Raw genomic sequence first — 25,773 nt, 5'->3', positions numbered from 1 at the left:
AGAAAATACATCATTTTCTCCCTCCACCCTCTACCTAGTCCCAGGAGAAAGGGCCTAGCCATGGACTCTGTTCACCTCTCCAACCTCATCTTTCACTACTCCCCACACCACATGCTCTGTGGGTCAGCCCCACTGCCCTTCTTCAACCTGCAGGGCCTTTTCCCTTCCCAGCCTTTGCTGTCATGCCCTCCCCCACATCTTCTAGGTCATCTGGCTCAGGCTTCTCTTCTCAGCTTAAATGATACTTCCTCAAGAGATAGTTCTTCATCCCCACACTGAATCACAGGTGTCCTTGCTGTACTCCCCCACCTCAGTATCTCTCACACTGTACTGTAATCACTTTGCTTATCTCCCCCGTAATCAGTCATTTGGGTGACACATCTTATCTGCTACTATTTTAGCCCTAGAGCGTAGATAAGTAGCTGGCATTTTGAAGCTGTTTAATACATATTTGTTTGTATAAATGAATTTACCTAACAGAAGGTACTTCAATTCATTTTTAACCTGACCAGGGAATATTTAACCTGATCTACGGTCATTACCAAGAGATAAAGGAGTTTTCCAAAGACTTCTCCACTCCTGAAATTTGTACGTACACACTGTTCATAGAAAGGAGGCCGTCTATCCAATTTCTTCCTCACTGCTAGTTTATAAAGTAACTTAAATGGAGCATTAAAATTCTGGCAAACGGGAGTAAGTATATACTCTAATTACCCTTACCTCTTTCTTGTAGGTAATGTCATTCATTCTTACAGCTTTTACTACAATCGACGAAATCCTGATTCCCAAATTTGTATCTCTAGGGCTGATTTCTCTCTTGAGTTAAAAATACAAATTTCCAGGTGCCTACAATTTTATACCTAATGTCCCAAAAGGACTCCACTCCAACCTTTCTTTTCTCCTGTGTTCCCCATTTCAGATAATGACATTACCAGCTGGAAACTAGAGCCTGACACTCAAGTTCTCTCACCCTTGTTATTTAAAGGTTGGTCCATGGACCAACAGTGCTTGTTGTTCATGACCTGGAATCTTTTTAGAAACATAAGACTGCCCCACCCCAGACATGCTGAATTAGGATCTACCTTTTAACAAAATCCCCAGGCAATTCAAGCGCACATTAAAATCTGAGAAACACTGATCTGTAATTCCTTTTTCTCCCTACCCCCACACTTCAAGTCCACAAAGTCTATACAGGAAAACGTCTCATATATATTCCCTCCCATCCATTTCTGTCACTGCCCTGATTTAAGCCATCACCTCTTGTCTGGAACATTGCAGTGGCCTCTTAGTTGATCTCATTCCTCTAATCCACTGGTTCTCATCCAGAATTTCCTAAGAGACACTCTGTTATACAGCTATTAATTTGAGAAAGGCCATATGGTTGGCTGGCCAGAACTGTGCATAATATATAACTTGTCTTATCTATGTTGCAATCGAAATCTAGGGATGATTACAAAAACATCATATGGGAAAGCATGCAAAAATCAAAGCGAAGAAGACTGAGAACCACTCTTCACGTGTCTCCTCGAAACAATCATTCTGCATATGGACCTCAGTTTTCTTTCCAAAATACAAACACAATCATGTCATCTCCCTCTCTAAAGCTTTTCAGTGGCTTGTGAACACATCATATACTTCCACACCTCCACCTCTCTGTTTATACTTTCCTTTTTCCGCCTTTTGGCAAAAATCTAGTTCATCTTCTGAAGTCCTGCTCAAGAGTCATCTCACTGGGAAAAAAGTCATCTTATCTTGCCGATTTTCTTGGTAAATAACTGCTTCTCCCTCCTCCTGCACCCCACCATATGTTCATCACGTGATCATGGCTGCCCATCTTTCCTGCCAGACAAGGACTCCCCTGAAGGCATTCTGTATCTCAGTCACCGACAGATGGTAGATACTCGAAAAATGTAAAAGAAGTCAATTACCATTTATATCTGACATCATCAAAAGCTGTATAACGTATCACTGATAATGTGAATGCATTTATAAACTCCAAAATACTAAGCACCATATACCTAGGAGATGGAATCATTTGGAAAAAAAAAAACACGAAAAAGGAAAATACTTCTCAACCTATATACATTCAATCATAGTAAAAGTTCAAGTATGCTTGGAGACTTAATTCATTCACATAAATGCAGCTACCCCTGTGAGCCCACAGTCTGGGGAGGTCTACCCTGTTTCCTGATAGTTAAACCAGATAACTCAACAAGACAAAGAGTGTAGCCTTTGATGAGGAGAGGGTGAGAGAAGTCTGCCAGCTGACTTTAAAAATTATACATTTTAGCATGAAGATTACAAAGTTATCTTTATGTAATAAAGAAAATTATTTATTACCTATAATTTAAAATCTTTGAAATTTCATGTTTTACATATTACTTTTCAAATGTGGTTAAATTACAGTAAACATACCTTAGTATTGTTATAAAATTCTGCCATAGAATACACTCATAATTACACTTTCAGTGACCACATCATCTTGACATACTTGTAGTTCATTAAAACATCCATCACATTTCAGTAATTTAGTTCAACATTTACTGAACAACCACTGTGTGCCAGGCCCGGAGACAACTGACCACCCCTTAATCACAAGAACCCCCACTCAAGAGGCAAGGGTTGACACATATACCCAGGAATACAGTGCAGTGCTGAAGGCAGCAAATCAAGGCTGGCTCACCAGCAGTGTTAAGTGGGGTGGGATGCCTCTCCCATCTGACTGCTGCTCTCAAAAGATGTGGAGTCAATAGGCGGTCAGGAGGAAGAAGGGGAAATGCAATATAGACAAGGCATGAGAATCTGAAATCACACATGTTCAGGGAATGGCAGTGGCCGAGAGTATCTATAAGAAACAAGTAAGCGTGAATGGCCCCACTTCATTAAAAGCTCACCAGAACTGGGCATTATTTTAACTTCTAGTACTTTCAAGAGAATAGAAGGGGTGACTCAAGGCAGATTTAAAATGCATTTCTTTGATTACCTGTGATGATGAACATATTCCTACATTTTTACAAGTAACAGTATTACTCATCTGTTAAAATTCTCTGTCCACTTATGTACTAAGTCTTGATATTTTTTTCCTCATTAAGTTTAAGAGAACTCTTCAGGTATTACAGATATTAACACTTCTAACTCATAGTCTCTTCTCAACAATGATCTGCACTAAGTGAGATCCTACCATTTCCTAGCCCCACACCCTCTGATAGTTCCCAAGTCCACTTAGAATAAAAGTCAAAGTATCTCCAATGGCCTGTAAGGCTATAAATGAAATGAGGAAAGCTGGGGGAAGAGTATATCAGGGGGAAATAACCAGAGTCCATTTTGATCATGTTAAGTAGGAGATGCCTAGGAGACGTTCAAAAGGAGCTGCCAATATTGCGTTATCCTTAGATCCTCAAGACAGCTTTAGTCTAGCCAAATGGTTCTCAACTGGGGGTGATTCTACCCCCCAAGAGACACTCTGCAATGTGTGACACATTTTTAGTTGTCACTTCTGGGATAGAGGCGATTCTACTGGCATCTAGTGGGTAGAGGCCAGAGATGTTGCTAAACATGCTGCAGTGCATAAGACAGCCCCCCTAACAAAAATTTACCCCACCTTAAATGTCACTAGTGCTGAGGCTGATAAAACCTGGGCCTGAGAAATAAATATGGGAGACATATTCAAATAAATCATTTTTAAAACCAAAAGTGCAAAGTGAGGAAAAAAAAAAAAAAGAACCTTGAGGAACTTCTTTTTCAGTGGTCAGGTAAAAGTGAAAGAACCAACACAGAAGACTAAAAAGGGTTAGCCAGAACGGGAAAAGGAAACCCAGGAAAGGGTAGTGTGACAAAGGCCAAAAGAAGAGTGTTCCTAAAAGGACCGATGCTCAACAGCAGTCCACTCCATGGAAAACAGCTAAGATGGCAAGTGGCACTGGGAGGGGGTAGGCTGTTTGAAAGAATGGAGGAGGTATGCTGTGGGAGAAAGATAACAGAGCCACGTGGGAAGACTGCTCGGCAGTTTTGAGACTGCTGAGTATATCCCTGACGTGAAATCAACAAGCAGGTAGTTGGGCTCATCCAGTCCTAAGGCTTTGCCAGATAGGAGAGATCAAAGAGATGCAAAGGAATTGAGGGAATCTTCCGCAGTGCAGCTTGAATTGGGGCAGCTAGGCTAGATAAGGAAAAACTTGATGACAGAAGGGAACTAATGAATAGAGAAAAATGGGGGAGGGTGTTAATGAACTGAAAAGCCTTGATGAGTCATACACATTTCCATATCAATAAATATACTCCTCTACCATGCTTTTAACTGTTCCATAATAATATAGCCTATACCTTGATACTATTAAAGTAAAATCACATTTACTTTAATAAGAAAGAGCTATTTACTATTTGGACACCGCTCACCATCCAATTTACTTTGTCAGGTCAAACAGCATTTGTGGAAAAGACCATGCTGTCATAAAAAATATGCTAAGTAACAGTCACAGTTTATAAAATACCGGCCTTTTCATTTGCTAATGTTGCAACTTTGAATGACTTAACCTTTCTGATCTAATACCTCTTAACAAACTGTGGTAGGCACAGTAGGCATAACAATGCCCCTTCAAGGATATCTACCATCCTAATCCCTGGAATGTGTGGATATGTTATGTTACATGGAAACAGGAATTAAGGCTACTAAGCAACTGACCTTAAAATAAGGAGAGTATCCTGGAATATCTAAGTGGACCCACAGTAACCACAAGGGTGTTTGTTAAAGGGAAAAGAGAGAAGCCAAAGAGTCAGAACCAGAAAGACTGCATGTCAGACTTGACCCACCACCGCTGGCATTGTACATGGAAGGAGACCACAAGCCACAGTATGTGGGCAGCCTCTAGAAGCTGGAAAAGACAAGAAAACTGATGCCCCCTAAAATCTCCAGAAAGGAATGCCACCCTGCTGACAGTAACACCCATGCTGGGCTTCCATAGGGTAATAAATTTGCATTGTTTTAAGCCATTAAGTTTTTGTTAATTTGTTACAGAACAACAGCAAACTAATACACAAGTAAAATGAATCAACTTCATAAACTGTGTAACCAAGAAAATATACATAAAGTACCTAACAGAATGCCTAGGATATAGAAGTATTCAAATAGCTGCTAAAGATATTAATAGTGCTACTACTATTACAGCACCAAAAACAATGGTAGTCCAGCGAAAGAGCACTGACTCAGTTCTAGAACTTACTCTCTGACCTAAGACATCTTAGTTAACTTTAGACTCATTTCTCTCACTTGCAAAGCAAAATGAGGGGGGCTAGAATACATGACTTCTAAAGTTTCTTCCAGCTCTAAAATTTTATGGTTCAAAACCTAATTCCTTAATGACATTCTACTTATTGCTAATTAACAGATTCAGAAAATCCTATTAAATAAAAATAGTAAGCCAAGCAGTTTTCATTTAATGTTTCAACATTTTCAATATTTTATATTGCTGAGTTACAGCCTTATAAAGTTGAGTCATGGCATAAAAATCACAGACCTGCAAGCAAGGAAAAATATCTAAGTCATCCTGCTACTATTTAAAGGCCTTACAGTCAAACTACAATAATATCTTCTCAAGTAGCTCAAAGTATATTCCCACACATTACCTCACTTATTCGTTTTTTAATAGCTAAAGAGATATAATTCACATACCATGCAATTAACCCTTTCACAGTAGATGATTCATTGGTTTGGTATATTCAGAGTTGTAAAACTATCACCACAAACAATTTTTTAGACTATTTTCCTCATTCTAAAAAGAAACTCTCTAGGCATTACCAGTCACTCTCCAACTCCCTTCCCCAACCCTCCCCGGCCACTAATTGACCTTCTGTCCCCATGCCTCTTCTCGGCATTTCATATAAATGGAATCATACAATATAGAGCATTTTTGTGTCTGGTTTCTTTCACGTGGCATGTTTTGAGATTCATCCATGTCGTAGCATGGTCAGTACTTCATTCCTTTTTCATGCTGAATGATATTCCACTGGATCCTGTGAATGATACACCACATTCTGCTTATCCGTTCAGCAGCTGACGGACATTTATTTGGGTTGTTTCTACTTTTTAACTATCAGGAATAATGCAGTTATGAACACTAGTGTATAAATGTTTATGCGGATGTGTGTTTTCATTTCTCCTGGGTTGAGACCTAGGAATGGAATTGCTGGGTAACATATGGTAACTCTATGTTTTTACCTTTTACATTTTTTTTCAATGTTTATTTATTTTTGAGAGAGAGACAGAGACAGAGAGAGAGAGAGAGACAGAGCGTGAGCAGGGGAGGGGCAGAGAGGGATGGAGACACAGAATCCGAAGCAGGCTCCAGGCTCCAAGCTTCCAGCACAGAGCCTGATGCAGAGCTCGAATTCACAAACTGCAAGATCATGACCTGAGCCGAATTCTGACGCTTAACCCACTGAGCCACCCAGGCCCCGATGTTTTTACCTTATAAAGAACTGCCAAGCCATTTACCAAAGCAGCTGCCTCTTTTTCTCCCACCAGCACTGTATGCATGTTCAGTCCAATCTTACCAACACTTGTTATTATCTGTCTTTGATTATAAGCAAATAGTTGGTACAAAGTGCTTTCTTTTGTAGTTTTGATGTGTATAAGCCTATGACTAATGATGCTGAGCATCTTTTCATGTGCTTATTTACAATTTATAAGTCCTCTCTGGAGAGATATCTATTCAGGTCCTCTGACCATTTTTTCACTGTGGTGTCCTTTTTACCACTGAGTTGTAAGAGTTCTTTATAAATTCTGGATATAAGTCCATTGTCAGATATCTCATCTGCCTGTATGCATTTTGTCCCACTCTATGTACCTCATCTAATCTTAGTGCAGCTACTCGCACTCAATAAACAAATTCTGTGTTACCACCCCTATTTTACTGAGAGAATTAGTATTTTATATGACTAAATAGACTTGACAACTGGCAGACTCAAAAAACATAAATAAATAAAAACAACTTACAGCTATGACCTATTTTCATTAATTTAAAGGAGCCATAGCAACATTGTGACAGCACATCAAGGAAGGAGCCTTCATCCAACTGTGATGCTGTCCTGTATCAATAACCAGACAATATTATTTCCACAGGTATCTCAAAGATGATTCATTCATTCATTCAAAAAATAGTTACTGTTACATGGCAGGTGCTATGCTCAGGATGCATCAGCGAACATGACCAAGTCCTTCATTAACCTTACAAATTGGCAGTGTTAGACAAAATCCCTAGTGCTAAATCAATGTCCTAATGGCAAACAGTCCAAACAAAGAAATTTATCTTATTGCTTAAAAATCCCCCTCAAGAAACATTACAGATTTTAATGCAAGGGATACCCTATTTTTTTTTAATCCAAAGTGTCAAACTTATTTTGTGGCCCAGGATGACCTTTTTATAATGCAGCAGTGCTTACTTTAATGACATCTGTCAAAATGAAACCTGAGTAAAGGAAGGAAATACTCATATTTTTACCTTTAACAAGAAAAGCCTAAAGATTCAGAGTCTATACCATAGCCAGTTCCTAACTCATGCTGAAAAAAAATGTTATATAGCTCCATTAAACATAAAAACAGTAATATAGAATTACAAATCCAACCAGCTAAAAAGGTAGTTCTAACCTTGCCTATCAAATTTTCCTCAATGCAAAGCAGAGGGACCAAATAGCCCTCAAGAGGCTGAAGGCATGGCACTAAATGGCCCACACGAACTTTACATTTCTTGGCTTTGTGTTTTGCCCCTTAAAGAGTTCACACAAATGTTACACTCTAAACTATAATATATCTATTTTATTTTTTCCATTTTTATTTTAGAGAAAGAGAGAGAGCGAGTGGGGCAAAGGGGCAGAAGGAGAGACAGACAGACAGACAGAATCCCAAGCAGGCTCCAACTCAGCACAGAACCCAATGTAGGGCTCAATCCCACAACCCTGAGATGGTGACCTGAGCTGAAATCAAGAGTCAGATGCTCAGCCGACTGAGCCACCCAATTGCCCCAATACGTCTATTTTCTTATTTTACAAAGTTACCATTCTTTTTTTTCCTTTTAATTCTTTATTTTTATTTATTTATTTTTTATATGAAATTTATTGTCAAATTGGTTTCCATACAACACCCAGTGCTCATCCCAAAAGGTGCCCTCCTCAATACCCATCACCGACCCTCCCCACCCTCCCACCCCCCTTCAACCCCCAGTTTGTTCTCAGTACCATTCTTTTTCTTTAATGTTTACTTATTTTTAAAAAAGAGAGAGAGAGAGAGTGTGTGTGTGTGTGTGTGGGCAAGCAGGGGTGGGGAGGGCACAGAGAGGGAGACACAGAATCTGCAGCAGGCTCCAAGCTCAGTGCAGAGGCCGACATGGGGCTCGAACCCAAGAACGCTGAGATTCTGACCTAAGCCAAAGTCGGATACTTAACTGACTGAGCCACTCAGGTGCCCCAAAAAGTTTACATTCTTAATTAGAGTCAATAAAAGAATCTGTTGAGAAAGATAGTTTATGATTAGAACTACATTAATTTTTGCTGTGCAAATTTAGTAAATTAAATAACCGCAAGTAAAACTAATACTCGGGATGATGTACCATGCCTACCTCATAGTTTTGAGAGTCCTCAACACGCCACTTTAAATGGAGGGCATGCATACTGTCGTTTGGTTAGCTAGGTGCCTAAAGATTCAGAAGGCACAGGCTGAGCCTGGAGAGTATGACTGGAGGTGATCCCAGAGATGGCCTGCTGCAAGACAGGCAAAAGCACAGATCAAGGCAGGGCTCTTTCCACTGTGAACTGAGAGGCTGGGGTTTCCTGGAGGTGGCTCGGTGTTGCTTCAGGGAGTCAGAGAATAGCTGCTAAGTGGACAGAACACAACACCGCCAACTTCCGTTTCCACTGCTTTCACCTGTCTTACACAGCAGGCTTCCAGGTAAGTTCTCTGAAGACTAAAATCAGACTCCAAAAAAAAGGTCTGAGAACCTAAATGTAGAGGAAGTCTTGGCTAGGCAGACAACATAACACTGTGCATCACATCTGAAAGACAAGTGAGGACCCAACGGAAGAATGAATAATGAAGCTGGTGAGGGGCAGAGTCAAAAACAGGAAAGGGTGCGGCATAAGCCAAGGGTCGGGGTCAGACCTGTATCCACTGAAAATAATGCCTATTGTGGAGTGGGTGTGTCTGCTTATAAGAGCGGCAAGGGGATCCTTCACCCAGAAGCATTCAACTGCTGACATCTTAAACTCCAATATGCACTTATAGGCTATAGTCGCTTGCCCGTCTAGCTCTCTAGATTCTTTACCTGCCGTTGCCAATCAGTCCTCCACAAAGCAGCCAATATAAGCCTTCAGGAAAGTAAAATAGATCACGTCACTTCTCTGATTCCAACTTTCTAATGGGTTTCCCATGACACTTGAATAAAATCCCAAATCCTACCGCAGCCCTAAAGTATCATGGCCCTCAGTAATTACAACTCCTCCTCACTCACGCTCCCCAGTTACCTGGCCACTCCTCAGGCAAGCTCTGGGCCAGGGCTCTGTCTGCCATACTATTTGCATACCCTGGGATGCTCTTCACATTGCTGTATCCTAACTACATTCCAGTCTCTGCTCAGAGATCATCTCTTCCAAGAGCCTTTTCTTGTTCACATCATCTAAAATAGCATCTAAATCACTCTCTACCCCCTTACCCTTCCTCATTTTTCTTTTAACATTTTCATATATTCATGTGTATTATCTATCTCCCCTGTAGAAGTAAGCTCTAGTAGGGCAGGTGCTTCGTTTTGATCACTGTTTTTTGTTTTTTTTTTTTTTTTTTAAATTTTTTTTGACGTTTATTTATTTTTGGGACAGAGAGAGACAGAGCATGAACGGGGGAGGGGCAGAGAGAGAGACAGAATCGGAAGCAGGCTCCAGGCTCTGAGCCATTAGCCCAGAGCCCGACGCGGGGCTCGAACCCACGGACCGCGAGATCGTGACCTGGCTGAAGTCGGACGCTCAACCGACTGCGCCACCCAGGCGCCCCTTGATCACTGTTTTGATCTTAGTAGCCATGCCACAGAGAACAGTGTCTGGAAGATAAATACTCAATATTTATTGAATCAATGAATAAATAAATCTCACTTGATCTTAATACATTGAAGATTCCAGTTTTTCCTCATGCCCTCTCTATTTTTTCCTGATCCATTAGTCATGCTCCAGGCTTCACTTCCTATCCACTATAAACCTAAGATCTGATCATCCAGCTTTGCCCACTCCCTTGCCTAAACTTAACTTTCTTGCTGGCTTGTCCTTCTCCTAAACCAATCTAAGAACCTACTTCTTCCCTCCCACAACCACACTGGAGATTGCTGCTATAAAAGCCCCACCCAAGTGGACCAGAGATGCTGCAAATGCAGTCTCCCGTCTCAGCAGGTCCTTGCTTGCTGCTGCCCATCAAACAGTAATAAAAGTATAGGATGGTAAAACCAAATGTTATGTAATAATAACTGTGCAAGTGTAAGAACTCTACAGCAACAAAGAAAATTGGTATCATGTGAAAATGTCAGGATTTTTACATGAATATGTAAATACGCCTCTGAAATATAAAGGAAATCACAATGTTCAAAGGAGTTTCTTTATTTCTAAACTCTTTGTTAGACAGTTTGAAAGATAAACTTTCACAGAAAGAATATATAAATGAAAAGCCTCACCTGAAAAAAAATCACTAAAAATGATTCTAATTTTCCTGTTTCCTGTTTCCATCACTGCCATCTGTATTAACCAAGATACAGGCTACACTACTACAATAAAACCAAGAATGTAGTGGCTCAAACCAGAGTTTACTTCTGTCTTGTGCAGTAGGCCTGAGACAGACAAGTGGTCCCAGCAAGGTGGGGAGGTTCCTCCCTGAGGGTTCCTCCTGAGGGTCCTTCTCTTCTGTCCTGTCACTCCTCTGGGGCACTGCCTTTGTCTGTATGATGGAAGCTGGCTCACCTACACCTCGCCCATGGGGACAGGGGAAAAAAGACTACGACATACAGCAGATGTTTAATATAAATGTGGTTTAGAAGTTGCACACATCACTTCCACTCCCATCCACTGGCCCAAACTTAGATATGTGGTCTCATCTGGCTACAAGAAGCCTAAGGAATACAGTTTCTATGTAGGAACTATGTGCCAGCAAAATATCAGAGGTCGGAGTGCATCCTTCTTCCCACTCTGAAACATTCCTCTCCTTTTCTAAAGGGATAACCTGAAGTCCCAACCAGTTACTGGATTCAGCTCAAAGCCTAAGACCTCTGGGTGATACACAACCTCTTCAACAGATATCAATGTGTCTCTGTCCCAATCCAGTGACCCACAAACTAATAGAGAAATAACTTTGTTCTCTACCACCACCATCACACCCAATATACAATGGAATACAAGTAAGATTAATGCAATTAAGTCATTTTGAAAAGAATGGCAAATAGGTATTCTTACCAATGACAAAATACTACTGGACAGGAATGGTAACGAATCCCCCGACTCTACCAGGGAACCAAGTTCCTTGGTTTAACTCAGGTTCTGTGTGCCTGGTGGGGAGAGAGACTCATTTGTTCATTTGTCTGTTGAAGCCTGGCTTTGTCTCTGGAAGATATATTTTTCCATTATCCCTTCTGGCAATCTATGAAGTGAACACAGGAGAGTATGTGCTCCAATGAGGCAGGAAAGAGCTAATAGCCTATTTCCCGGGGGGTACATATTTGGGGGGTCAAAGACGGCTTTAGTTGTCAAACAATGCGAAACCATCACAAGTTTTGGCAAGCTAAACTTGTGGCAACATAATCGTCTCAAAATCCCCCACGTCTTCTTGTCTTCAGTCAGTGCCACGTGAAAGTAAGGACAACTAAAGATTTAATCTGGTGGTAGATGCTAAGTTTGTCAATTCTGCCCTTTTTGATTAGCTGACCTCTGAGGCAGATCCATCCCTCTGTCCCTCAATTTAAGGTTAGCTAATTTGAGGTCATCTGATTCACAGGACAGGATGATTACACCACCACACCCCATTCACATCAGTGCAAGCCATGTGACTTAAAATGTTCTTCCTGCCTGACTGATTTCAGGCTCAGCCACCCGATTAGCTTTGGCCAATAAAATATGAACAAAAGTAACACCTGTTACTTCCAAGCAGCGGTTTTGCAAGTCTCCTCTCCCTCGGAAACAGAACAGCAATGTCCCCAAAAACCTATTCCTTTGGCTTGGAGTGACAGAGGATGGTGGAACAGAGCCACAGACATGTTATGACTAAGAAATAAACTTTTGTTGCTCTAGGGAACTGAAACTCTGTATTTGTAACTGGAGCTTTACCTAGCTTAATTGACTGGTTCAGGTGGGAAGATAAATCCTTCATTTGATCCTTGCCTAGCCTGGCTTCCACCTTTCTCTGGCCAAGAAAATCTAATGAAGTCTCCTAAGAACAAATCTAACCTCTCGCTGTTTGGGAAGAAGAAACCATCTTTCCAACCCTGCAACACCCCATATTACTGTCCTTTCAGTTAATTCAAAGCATAGGCCATGGGCATACAGAACTTCCTTTAGTGAAATCATACCCCCTCCCAGCTCTAATTGCAAACTAGCTAATTGTTCTCTTACTTGACACCCTCTTGCAGTTCCTTGCTAAAGCAGCTGGTCAACCTATGTTAGCAGCCTCACATTAGGAGTCTTTCCAATCACTTCCCTGGGGGTACAAAATGGTAGACACACTGATTGCCTTCCAAGTTATCAGAGGTGACAGTTTCACCAAGCTTTTGCCATAGCGTAACAAGGGTCACCAGTTTTCCAGCCTATGACATGGTGCCTAACCGTCTGCTGACCAACCACTCAGCCAGTGCCATGTACTTTAGCTATTTATTATGGCAACACCTCGCTTCAGGTACCAATTTTGGCATTAAATTGGGTATGAAGAAGGCTGTTGTGATAAAATGACAACAAATACAGTGACTGAAACAAGAAAGTTTATTCTCTTCCTGGAAACAGTAAAGAGATAGGCAAGTGCTTAGGGGAGGATGAGTAGTAGTTGGTTCTGTTCCACAAGGTCATATGGGGACCTAGGCTGACGAGGGATGGCTCTGCCATCCTCATCACAGGCTGCCTATCTCTGGGTTCAAGGTGGTTGTTACCATTCTAGTTGATGCAGCTTTCCAGTCAACAGGAAGGTGGAGGCAGCGTAGGGAGATGAACAGGACAAGCACCTCACCTTGAAGAAGTTGCACATACCACTTTTGCTCACATTTAACTGGCCCCAACCTAAACACACAGATATCTCCTATAGTCAGAAGAAGTAGGAAGATACAGTCTCTAAGACGGGTTCCAATACTAACAGAGAAAAGGATATCCTAGATACTGAGGAAGAATCAATAGTCTCTGCCATACCTCATACAATCTATTCTCAATTGTCATCAGAGAATTTTCGTTAAAGCATATTTCAGAGTTCAGAGAGTGGCACCCTCTGTTCAAAACCTCCACTGGCTTCCTATTTCACTGAGCATAAAAACCAAAGTCCTCACAATGGCCTACCATCCTTATGCAATCTGCTCCTTCCCCTACCTCTCTCACTTCATCTCCTGATACTCTTCCCTTAAAATAAACACCAAATGTATTAAAGATCTAAATATGAAAGGTAAAACTAGGAAGCTGTTGAAATGAAAAGTAGGGTAATACATTTGTGACCTTGGAGTGATGAAAGATTTCTTAAGATCTCAAAAATATAAACAATATGGGAAAATTCAGATGGAACTGACAGAATTGACTCCATCAAAATTAAGGACTTGTTATTCAACAAAAAAACTCTACAAAACTAACAGGCAAAAGTATGGGAGAATATGTTTGCAACTTCTAACAAAAAAAAAAAAAAAAAAAACCAAGGGATTAATATCCAGTGTATGCCAAGAACTCTTGAAGATAACAACAAAGACAGGAAATGCAATTAAGAATTTTGTAAGAGACAGAAGCAGACAATTTAGAGAAGTAAAGTTGTCAGATAAAATACAGAATGCCCCATCATATTTGAATTAAAGATAAGCAATAAAAAATTGGTATATGTATATCCCAACTAATGCAAGGGTATACACTTACACGAAAAATGTATTTGTTGTTAATCTAATACTCAAATCTAACAGGGTTTCCTGTATTTTTATTTGCTAAATCTGAAAACTGTAGGTGAAATTTATATGGCTAACAAGTAAATGAAGAGAAGCTCAGCCTCAGCAGTAATCAAAGAAATGCAAATTAAAACTACGAAATACCATTTTATATCCACTTATATTAGCAGTTTTTTCCATTTTACTATCACCTACCTAGGACTCTATTTTTGATCATATCACTAGGCAATATAAGCCCACCTATTCCCAGAGGTGGGCTTATATGCAGAGAAAAACCACATTTCAAATCCATTATTTCATACATATAAACAAAAGTGTAACCATGCTTAGGCATCAAAGACACCTTTTTTCCTAGGAAATTTAATTACCTATTTAGTATAGATTTAGAAAATTTAAATGCTGAGGCTAAAAATGTTTGAGTATCATTTACCAATTAAACAATAGCTCTTCATAAACAACATGATGTTAAGTTTAATAATGGGTTGAGATTAAGCTCTTAAGATTAACTATCATAGCAAGTCAAAAACTTGTGCTATAGGTAAAAACAAGAATCAGGCTTCACATTTTCAAAGAGCTTTCACACAAAAATGCTTTATCTAAATCATAAGTGTAGCTTTATCACTGGATAATACTCATCTGGAAGGCAGTGAGGTATGATAACAGCTGTAGGTTAAGAAATAAGGGCTGCATGTAAACGTGGCAGTACCCATTCTTTTTTTAAAATATTACGACGTTTTTCCATGTAAATACAGTACACAGGCTATTTCAAATAAAACTTCAACACAAAATAGAAAGTATATCAAAAACTCCTTTTGCTTTTTCTAACTTCTAGGATAAAGAATGCCCTCTGAGTTTATTTTAAAACCTCAAAGGAAAACATTTTTAAAGCTAAAATACTACTGTGAGACATCAGTTTAGAAAAATATCACAGTTCCAGCCAATTGTCATAAACAGCTCTTTATTTCATTCCAAAAATTAAAATATTCTAAATAAAAATTAAACCGAAATACTTTGTAAAAATGATACTATGATATAATTGTGGTAAAATGATTCACAGACACTAAAATCATTCAGCCTACCTTATATAAGACACATGATATAACCATTAAATCTCCTAAATGGTGACAAGAAGAATTTGCCAGTTAACTTTCAAAAAGTAATCACCTCTACATGTATCTCTAACAACAGCAAAACAACAAACTTGTAGATCTATAATTCAGTGTCCATCAAGACTACTGTGGCAGGCATATGATACGACACATTCCCACAAGAGAGAAAAACAGACATAAAAGTAACAGCTATCACCACAGTATTTAAAATAGTCAAGTATTTCCATAAATAACATATTACCTTTTTAACTATATATCAAAATAATCCTTGAAGCAGCCTGGGTCCCAAATAACATATAATCCTGAGACTGGTAGATAGGAAACAAATTACATTCACTGCACTCATTTCTTTTTTTACAAGTTTCAGAAGGAAAGCAAAATCAAAGTGTATATTAGCGCGATTGCTAACAAATGTTTGACACAAATGTGGAAAATAAAAAGTACCTATTCTCCAGCTTCGAGAAAGGAAAAGATTATTCTTTGGCTCTTGTCCCAAGCTGGGAACAAGTAATCACAGAACCGGTTGTAAATATGCCCCAATGTATCAACCCTTCAACTCTACTCAACATTTCCACGTAAGTACTCAGCTGAGGAAGTCAGCCGAGCGGCAACTGCCTTGCTTCAGGACACTTGCTCCTCAGCACCAGCCAGACCCTAAACCCCAAGTTTCAAGTTGGCCAATCCTTAAACTGTCTCACTGAAAATATGCCAATCCTACAACTCCATGCTTCCTCAAAACCCTATCTACGTACATCTCTGCCTGTTTGGAGGATTATATTCTGCACATAGAGCTCTCCCTTGCTTAGCAAGTGTGGAATCCAGCCCGGCTTCAGTTACACGTCAGTGGTGGTCTCTCCCCTCAGTAATACAGTATTATGTCCACTTGGATATGGCATTTTTCTTCATGGAGATAAGAAAAATATTTTGTCAGGACAATTCAGTTTTATGGAAAATTGAAAATCTTCACCTTTTCAATATAATTAATAGTCCTTGTTGCCCAATACACAATTGCACGGACGAAGGTCTTTTTCCTTTCCTTCTTAATCCAAGACCCACAATTTCACACTATCAATTGTCCACATTCAGCCAGTGGATGTATTATACGAAACATTAAAATTTCCAATTATAGACGCATAAATACAGAGAACAAACTGGTGGTTGCCAGAAGGATGGGAGATTGGGGGAAAGGAATGGGAGGTACAGGCTTCTGGTTATAGAATGAGTAAGTCCCATGGATAAAAGGTACAGCATGAGGAATATAGTCAAGGTATTGTAGTAGCTTTGTGTAGTGACAACTGTGGTAAGCACAGCACGATGTATAGGGTTGCGGAAGCACTATGCTGTTACACCTGAAGCTAATTAAACACTGTGTGCCAACTGCCCTTCATTAAAACAATCTGATTTTAAAAATGGGCAGAGTAACTGAACAAACATTTTTCCACAGAAGACATACAGATGGCCAACAGGAACATGAAAAGGTGCTCAGTCTCACTAATTGTTAGAGAAATGCAAAGCAAAACCACAATGAGATATCACCTCACACCTGTTAGAATGGCTATCATCAAAAAGACAAGAGATAATAAATATTGGCAAAGCTGTGAAGAAAAGGGAACTCTTGTGCATTGTTGCTGGGACTGTAAATTTGTGCAGCCACTATAGAAAACAGTATGGAGATTCCTCAAGAAAACATAAAAATAAAACTACCGTATGCCCCACCAATTCCACTTCTGGATATTAAAAAAAATTTTTTGATTACTGAAACTTACATCAAGAATTGAATATCATCAAATAATCTTCAAACATGAAAGCTCATCAAATATTTGAGTATATAGTCTTTTTGAAAAAGTTAAGAGAAACAGCCTCAAATGTGACATAGAAGATGGCACTGGCTAAAGAGAATAATAGGTTTCTAATTTAAAAATTAGAACCAACGTAGGTACTATCCCAAATATACATCACTCATCAGAAAGGCAAAATGAATCATGCCGAGTAGGTTGCCTCACCCAAATATACCCAAATACAGCTGAGAGCCATCTCTTCAGTCTGCTTTTGGACTCAGACTGCTCGAACAATAAATTCTAAATAGCAAGTAGCACTACCTTATGGTTTATCAAAATTCAGCGAAGTTTCCACTCAAGTCCAATCACAGGATTACAAACACTGAATTACCTATTCATTCAAGTGACAACATGAACATCTGACAGGTGTTGCAGGACACCAGAATGCTCCCCCCCCACATACGCCATTTTGATATTCTGATTATTTTGAATCAAAGATATTTAAGAAACAGCAGGTGCAAGGACGTTATGACTCTCCTTTTTCTCTCCTGAAAGCAAAAGATAAAACTCCCATGTGAAAAGTATTCTTATCAGCAGAGATGGTGGTGGGAGGGGTGGGGGAGAACTGGAGGTGGAGAAACCTATACAAAGAAATCCTATTAAACTAATCCTTATCTTCCTAGTTACTTCTTCACCATTTACTACCCCTGGCCCAAACTCCTCTGGTCTTGTCAATTCTTCACAAATTTATTGTTTCTTTGTCTAAAATGTATAAAAGCTTCCTGTTCCGGCTACTACTTTAGGTCTTCATCTAAGGTTCCCATGTACAAGTAAGTTGAATAAAATTTGTTATGTTTTTCGACTATCAATCTGTCATATCAGTTTAATACTTAGGCCCAGAATGAGAACCAAAGAGGATGGAGAAATTTTCCTCCCTTATAGTGTTAAGAAACCTACTTAGGTTAAGCATGGATTTGGTGAATTTATCCAGAAACTGTCAAATATACTTATTAGAGAATACCCGGAGAAGCAGCATAGGTCACTGGAAATAGTCAAAACTACATTATGAGTTGGGTGACCTTAAGTTACCAGTTTTCAAAGGACAGCCAGGAAAATCAAATGAGAAAACAACAGCTAGTAACTTTAAAAATGTCCTAAGCATCAAAACCTCTGAGAGTCCTAAATTTGCTTTCATCCCTAACTTGCTGTAATGTATACAGCAAATCATTTGATCTGTTCCCTCATCTGGCAAATAGTAAGGGTAATGCATGCTCTGCACATTTCATGGGGTGTTCATGAAAATCGCAAATCAAAATGAATGTGAAAGGATTTTTGAAGTGAATAAACAACCACGTAACTGAGATAGTTAATTCAAAATATGAAGGAGACTCATACTAGCAAATCTGATACAACCCAGGATTGCATAATGCCAAAATTAATTTTATCAAGAAAAAAAATCATGGCTGAAAACAAACCAAAAACATTAGACATACTGGCAATCAAAAAAAAAAAAAAAAATTCGGGGCGCCTGGGTGGCGCAGTCGGTTAAGCGTCCGTCTTCAGCCAGGTCACGATCTCGCGGTCCGTGAGTTCGAGCCCCGCGTCAGGCTCTGGGCTGATGGCTCAGAGCCTGGAGCCTGTTTCCGATTCTGTGTCTCCCTCTCTCTCTGCCCCTCCCCCATTCATGCTCTGTCTCTCTCTGTCCCAAAAATAAATAAACGTTGGAAAAAAATAAATAAATAAAAAAAAAAATTCAAAGCCATCAGCTACAAAAAATTCCTTTCCTTGCAATAAATGAACCAAATTAGCTCAGTTCTCCAACAAACTAAAAGCAGTTGAACACAATCTTTTGTTCAAGTCAGGTGCTTGCCACTTGCAACTACCACCTCAATCTCTAAAACACCAAAAAAAAAAGAAAAAGAAAAAAGTTATATCTTGCAGGATTTCTCAGCAGCAGTATTGACATTTTGAAATGGATAATTCTTTACTGTTGGGGTTGTCCTGTGCCTTGTAGGATATTTAAGAGCATCCCTGGCCTCCATTACTATATGACAGGTACCATGACCTCACACACAGTTGTGACAACCAAAAATGTCTCTAGACATTGCCAAATATCCCAAGAGTGAGGTTGGGGGAAGGAACAAAATCATCCCCAGTTGAGATCCACTGAGCTAAATTCATAGTTGCATATATTCCAGTATTTATCTCACTATAGATTGGTGGCCTAGAATACAGCTTAAAACTAACACTTTTGCAATATAGAACCAAATAAAAAAATGCTATCTATAGGATAGTAACATCTTAAGAATTCTAGGTATGGCAGGTTGTTATGGTTAAATTATCCCTTCCACTAACATTCTGTTTTTGCTTAATCCCCTCTAAAATTTTCTCCTTGCATGTTCTTTTGCAAAAGCAATTTGGTTAACCCGTCACTAAAGCTTAGTCTCTACCAAGACTTACTAATAATAATTATTGTTTATGTGAAAAAAATCAAGCCTCAATTAATCTGTAAGTAACCACGTGTCAAATGAATCAAAATTAAGTGACACGTGGGTCACCTGGGTGACTGAGTCGGTTGAGCCTCTGACTCTTGATTTCGGCTCAGGTCACGATCCCAAAATTGTGGAATCAAGCCCTGCAGCAGCATGGAGCACACTTGGGATTCTCTCTCTGTCTCTCTGTCTCTCTCTCTCTCTCTCTCTATCTCTCTCTCTGTCCCTCTCCCCTGCTCTCTAAAATAAAAAATTTTAAACAATAAAACTAAAATTAAAAAAATTAAGTGACAATTGTTTATATTATTTAAATATATTCAATCATTTACAATGCTAAGTAAAAGGACACAACTAATATTCAGCTTTTACTGCAAATACAGAAAATATAAATATATACACATATGTACATACATATATAAGTTGAAGGTAGTATGCAGAAATAAAAGAAACTACAAGAAGTAGAATTTTAGAAATTATATTTAATGGCCACTACATATCATCACTGGGCTAGACATAATTTTCTAGAAGAAACAATTTCCATATATTTAAATGTGTACTCTTAACATAAAGTAGTAGTTTCTAAATTTGCTCATGTAAATATAGTTTGTTTTTTTTTAAGAATCTGGATTGTATAAGTTATCTAGGATGGTCACATTTAGAAAGAAGGGCTTCTGTCTGCAAACAGGAAGACTTACCACAATCTAGCACAATTAAATAACCATCAACCTGCCCTCGCTAAGTTTAAACTTAAAAAGTGACTAAGGGGGGCGCCTGGGTGGCGCAGTTGGTTGAGCCTCCGACTTCAGCCAGGTCACGATCTTGCGGTCCGTGAGTTCGAGCCCCGCGTCAGGCTCTGGGCTGATGGCTCAGAGCCTGGAGCGTGTTTCCGATTCTGTGTCTCCCTCTCTCTCTGCCCCTCCCCCGTTCATGCTCTGTCTCTCTCTGTCCCAAAAATAAATAAACGTTGAAAAAAAAAAAAGTGACTAAGGCTGAACAATCAGCAGGCCCTTCAAGATACTTTGTACCATTTATGCATATCTGATATTCCTGGGGAAGCCAGCTGTGATTGTGGTATAAAGGAATACTAATCATTTCAACTCCATTAAATTTAGGGAAGCAACTATAGCAGATTTAAAATTTGCAAAACAAGATGGCACATCTGTATTTGTGGAGGGTTCCTGTTTAGATGTTTAGAGTGAAGGGGCGCCTGGGTAGCCCAGGCAGTTGAGCGTCCGACTTCGGCTCAGGTCATGATCTCATGGTCCACAAGTTTGAGCCCTGCGTCGGGCTCTGTGCTGACAGCTCGGAGCCTGGAGACTGCTTTGGATTCTGTGTCTTCCTCTCTCTCTCTCTCTGCCCCTAACACACTCACATTCTGTCTCTCTCTCAAAAATAAATAAATATTAAAAAAAAAAAAAATTAGATGTTTAGAGTGATGGTGAACCGGGTTATCCAGATCAACTCTCCCATGGAAAGCTAAAAAAGCTAAACAAGATATAATTTTATATACTGTAAGAAAAAACTCTGAAATTAATCCAAAATCTACCATGGTGCAATTTTATATAATCTTGTAATGGTTCAAATTTCAAAAACTCCTGATAGGAAGTAATAAAATTGTGATAAATGTATTGAAGTTATAGTATACCCTTACAGAGATCTACAGAAGACACTTATTTTTGTGCATATTGTTCTAGTTTCTAGGTTCTACCACATTCCAGATATGAGATGTAATCTATAATTCCACCTATGACATACACCACCAGATCCCCTTTCTATGACAAAAATATATATATATGTATGTATATGTATATATATACATATCTCAAGTGTTAAAGAGATCATCAGCAGAGAAACTGAAACTTACTCCAATATGTGGAACTTTGGCGTGATACACTGAAACCAGTGGAAACCTGCCTAAATACCTCACACAGCCCCTGCATCACCCTCTATTATGCAAGCTGCAACATCTCAAGCCAACTCCCTTATTTCACTAGTGAGTCCTGTCAACACTGAGGTAATAGAACTGGAAAAACTCATCACTCCACAATGATACTAAAATATCAGAATTTATTTCATTTGGTAAAAATTACACCGTTGCCAAATAAAACTAATGCAAATATAGTAAAATATGCAAGATTATGAGTAATTCTTTTGTGGAAGAGGAGCCTCAAATTCACCATGCAATTGCTAAGGCATTCTTTTGCTCCTTTGACCCTCTTCATGCCCCATCCCTCAAGTATATGGGGTGGGGGATGGGGGGGGCTGCAGAAGGCCAGAATGAAATAATCAACATGTATTTATGCATTTAGTCTACTCTGGTTTTATTCCCACAGGTTTTTCCTCACACTCTGCTCCTCCAAGGAGAGTGCTATGATTTATTCATCTCTGAACTCCCAAAACTTAATCAAATGTCTTACATATAAAGTCATCCCTAACAGCTACTACATGGCAGGCACTGGATTAGGAACCAGAGACAGAGAAGTAAAAAACATACAGACCTCACCCTCATAGAACCTCATAGAAAGGGGATCCTGGATATTGGCCGTATGAACCGAGCAAAGTAACCAAAGTCTAGTCAGCATGGCCCAACTGCCTGCGTTCTTTACTCCATCGCCAACCAAGGCTTAGATGAGGCACAAAAGTAGGCTTTCTTTTCAGAAATGTAAATGCTGAGTATCCAGCTCTGACCATTCCTCTAAGTTCCAAATGCGTAAATCAAACGTACAGTTAATGTCTGTAACTACCTACTCAACCAGTCAACTTATAGGTGGTTACAGACATTAACTGTGTGGATCCAAAGCCAGAGACTGCTTGGTTTTGAATCCTGGCTCCGTCACTTGCAGGCTGGGTGATTTTAGGCCAGCCACTTTTAACTAACCTGTGCCTCTGTCCTCTCATTTGTAAAATGGGGATCATAATGATCTCTAGCACGTATAACTGTTACGAGGATGAAATTAATTAATACACGTGAAAGTGCTTAAAACCCTGCCCAGTACAGTTTACGGCTACATAGTGCTTCCTATTACTACTAGCTCTGGTACTACTAGGTCTACGAGGCATCTGAAAGTTGTCCAAGACAGAATTCATGACCTTCGCGGCCAAGCCCTTTCTCCCTGCTCCCTCAACAGCACCACTGTTCTCCCAGCCTGAAACCGAGGAGGTCATGACTTTGCCCTTTTCCTCACACGCCAGATGTAAGCCCACACCAGCAGCTCTACCCTCAAAAGCATATCATGAATTCGAGCACGTACTATCGTCTCTACAACCACTTTCCCAGGCCAAGACACCAGCATCTCTCCTCCAGCACAGAACGATACCCTCCTACCTCCCCATGGTCAAGTGGCCCCACTCCCTGACCTTACGGCTAGTCCTCCAGCCAAGAAAACTAACATCAGACGCTACTTCCTTGATACAAACCTCCCAGTGGTTTCCCATCACACCTAGAGTAACACTACCATAGCCTACAAGGGCCCCCAAAACCCAGCCTGGTCCTCCAACACCGCCTGCCACCACTTTCCCCCTTTCCTTGCTGCGATCTGTACACTCATCTTGCCACGCCTTGGCCACCTCAGGCTAGCGTCCACCTCCCAGCATCGTTCCTCCGCTGCCCCTGCTGAGAGGCACGACAGGACTGCCACGTGGAGCATGGACTCCGCGTCAAACTGCCCAAATTCCATACGTTTAAGCTGTACGACCTCGAGCACGCCTTTCTGGGTGTCAGTTTCTTCATCCACAAAAATGGGAGATAATAGTACCTACCCCGTAAGTTCGCTGTAAAAATTTAGTGTTTACAAGACTACCTCAAATACAGTGAGTCCATGTGTTTACTGCTCTTATGATCCCTGCCGGAAATCTTCTTACCTCACGCTCTTCCTCTCGGTTTCATGGATTCGACGGTCACCTCTTTCGGAAGGCTTTCCCTGACAGACCCTATCTACACCTGCTCTGTTCCCCCACTGCCATTCTCTTACCTTCCTTCACCTCACTCTACTTAATCACTGTCTGAAATAATACTGTGTTCTTATTCTTTGTAGCCCATTCCCCCCCCCCCCCCCCCCCCCCGGAATATGAGCTCCACCAGCTCGCAGGATAGTTGCTTGCTGCTGTATTTCTAGTTCTGACTTAGAACCTGACTTCTGAACGAACACACCTCTTATCCAGGCTAGGGGACCTACGGAGGTTTCTTAATAACAATAACCACACTTAGAAACCCTTTCATCCTTACACTTACATTGGTTCCTTGAGAAAGCAACAGTAAATACACCATCATCTCCCATTTGAGACAGGAAAAGAAAATCCCAAGTTGGGGTGAGCTGTCCTTGGACACAAAGTTATTAAGTGGAAGAACAAAGACTAAAACCCCTGCTCTCTAATTCTAAGGCTTCTCAAAGGAGGTTAAACTGGATTTACAGAAATGTGATCTCTCCATCTCTGGAATAAATACACCCTGTGATGTGTACAATAGTATTCCCTTCAAAGGTCCTAACAAATACTTATCCCTGAACTTGAGAAGTATTACAATACTAAGTCATCAATAACGTGCTAACCCTTGGCAAGCCAAAACTTTCAAATTCAAGTATGATCATCAGATATTCCAAGTGGACACAACAACTCTAAAACTGAGTATACCCGTGTCGAGTATAATGCACTAGTTCAAGCAAGCTGAAAGCTTTCTCTGAAAAACCCAGACAAGGGGATCTCATTTGTCCATTGTCAAGAACACTGTGATAAGGATACCAGTCATTTCTTGATCCCTGTTCCACTAAGTTCAGTGACAACAGTTCAGATCGCCCATCAGACTCAAGTGTTGTCCATGATCAGTGGGCGCCAGGGGGTTAAGGAGGCAAAACTGTGAAAGATCCCTACCTACCAGACCTTTGTTAAATGGCCATTGGCCACCACGTTCTCAGAATAAGGACTGCCTTTCTAAGATTTCACCTACCAGACCTTTGTTAAATGGCCATTGGCCACCACGTTCTCAGAATAAGGACTGCCTTTCTAAGCTTTCACCTACCAAGTTTACATGCTTGTGTTACCTCACGTGCTCTCACAACGTCCCCGGTTCTGTACGAGTGCCAATTAGGCCAGGGGCTGCTTTACCTCCATTTTACACAAAAAGGAAACTGAGGCAGCAGGTGGCTATCTTTATAACCGGTCCTCAGCGATTTGGTCACTTGCAGAATCCCCAAAGAAGCCCAGATGTGGAGTCTCTGAAGAAACCCTCCATACCATACTTCACACGTCAAACTCCAGGGCTGAGGGGAATCTAAGTCCCTTCATCAAAGAAGGAAAAAAAGGGGGTCGCTCCCATGTGGACCCTCCTCCATCCCTGTCCTCGGTCGCAGGCTCCTTGAGCCCTCTCGGCCCCAGGGGAGAAGTGAGGGCCAGTCCTGCGGGGCGCGGCCTCGCCTCCCCGCACTCTCGGTCCCGCCCGTCGCAGAAGGTGCACTCCCGCTCTGGGCGGGCACCTGTCCCTTCGCCACGTTCGGCGGCTCCCCAATCGCCCAATGATCAAACGCCCACAGCCACCACCGACACCGGGAATGCAAGCAACAGAGCGAGCCCCGCAGGCCCAGGGAGCTGCAGGAATCCTTAGAAACTTACAGTTTTCCTACAGCGTGCGCGTCACGGCGAGGTGACGTCACGGGACCCGGCGTTCGGGAAGGTCAGGTCTCTGGGCGCCCGGCCGCACCGCCCCCACGGCTCCGCCCTGCGCGCGACGGCTGGAGAGACGCCCCTTTCCTCGGCGGCTCCGCCCCCGCTGTGTGGCGCCGGGAGGAGGCGCAGGCGCAAGTGGCCTGTGTGGCCGCCTCCTGGGGCGGGGACTGCTTGAGAAAGCTTCTCAGAAAACCTGTGGCCGAGGGCAGGGGACACTAATGGAAAGGGGCGTAGACCACCCCACCCCCACCCCAGGAACACATCGAACTAGCTGTCGCCCTGGGGGTTGGAGTCGGACGCCAGAGTTGTGAGGTAGACTTTCCGCAGACATTGCCTCCTTCCCTCACGTGTTCATTAAAAGTTCTCCACGTGTGGAAACAGCCGTTAGCTCCTCACCAGGTGACTGCGACTCCTCGAGAGGGAGGAGTCAGCTCTCCCGCCGTGCCCAGCTCCCACCCGGCTCCGCCCCCGGGCCCGCCCCCGGCTCCGCCCCAACCGGACCTGCCTTGGGTAGGCCCCGCCCGCGATGGCTAGACCCACCCCTCCGAGTCCGCCCTTCCGGTTCCAGAGCGCGCCCGCCTACCCCGCCTTGTCCCGGCGCCGT

The 25,773-nt window shown here is 41.3% G+C and overlaps 1 protein-coding gene across 6 annotated transcripts in view; it reads right to left on the bottom strand.

Annotated features, from left to right (window-relative positions):
* ZNF438 (zinc finger protein 438) overlaps positions 1 to 25,560 on the bottom strand; it is a 179,213-nt gene extending 153,653 nt beyond the window's left edge. For all 6 annotated transcript variants that reach the window (XM_086714639.1, XM_086714636.1, XM_086714635.1 and 3 more), the window contains exon 1: positions 25,116 to 25,560. The gene's annotated coding sequence lies outside the window, so the exon portion shown is untranslated. The remainder of the gene's footprint in view (positions 1 to 25,115) is intronic.
* Between the last annotated feature and the right edge of the window lie 213 nt (positions 25,561 to 25,773).

The sequence above is a fragment of the Puma concolor genome, chromosome B4 (assembly GCF_028749965.1).
Source record: "Puma concolor isolate L17-30 chromosome B4, mPumCon1.1.hap2, whole genome shotgun sequence".
Lineage (NCBI taxonomy): Eukaryota > Metazoa > Chordata > Mammalia > Carnivora > Felidae > Puma > Puma concolor.
The sequence above is the reverse complement of the archived record's forward strand: the minus strand, read 5'-3'. Positions and strand labels throughout refer to the sequence as shown.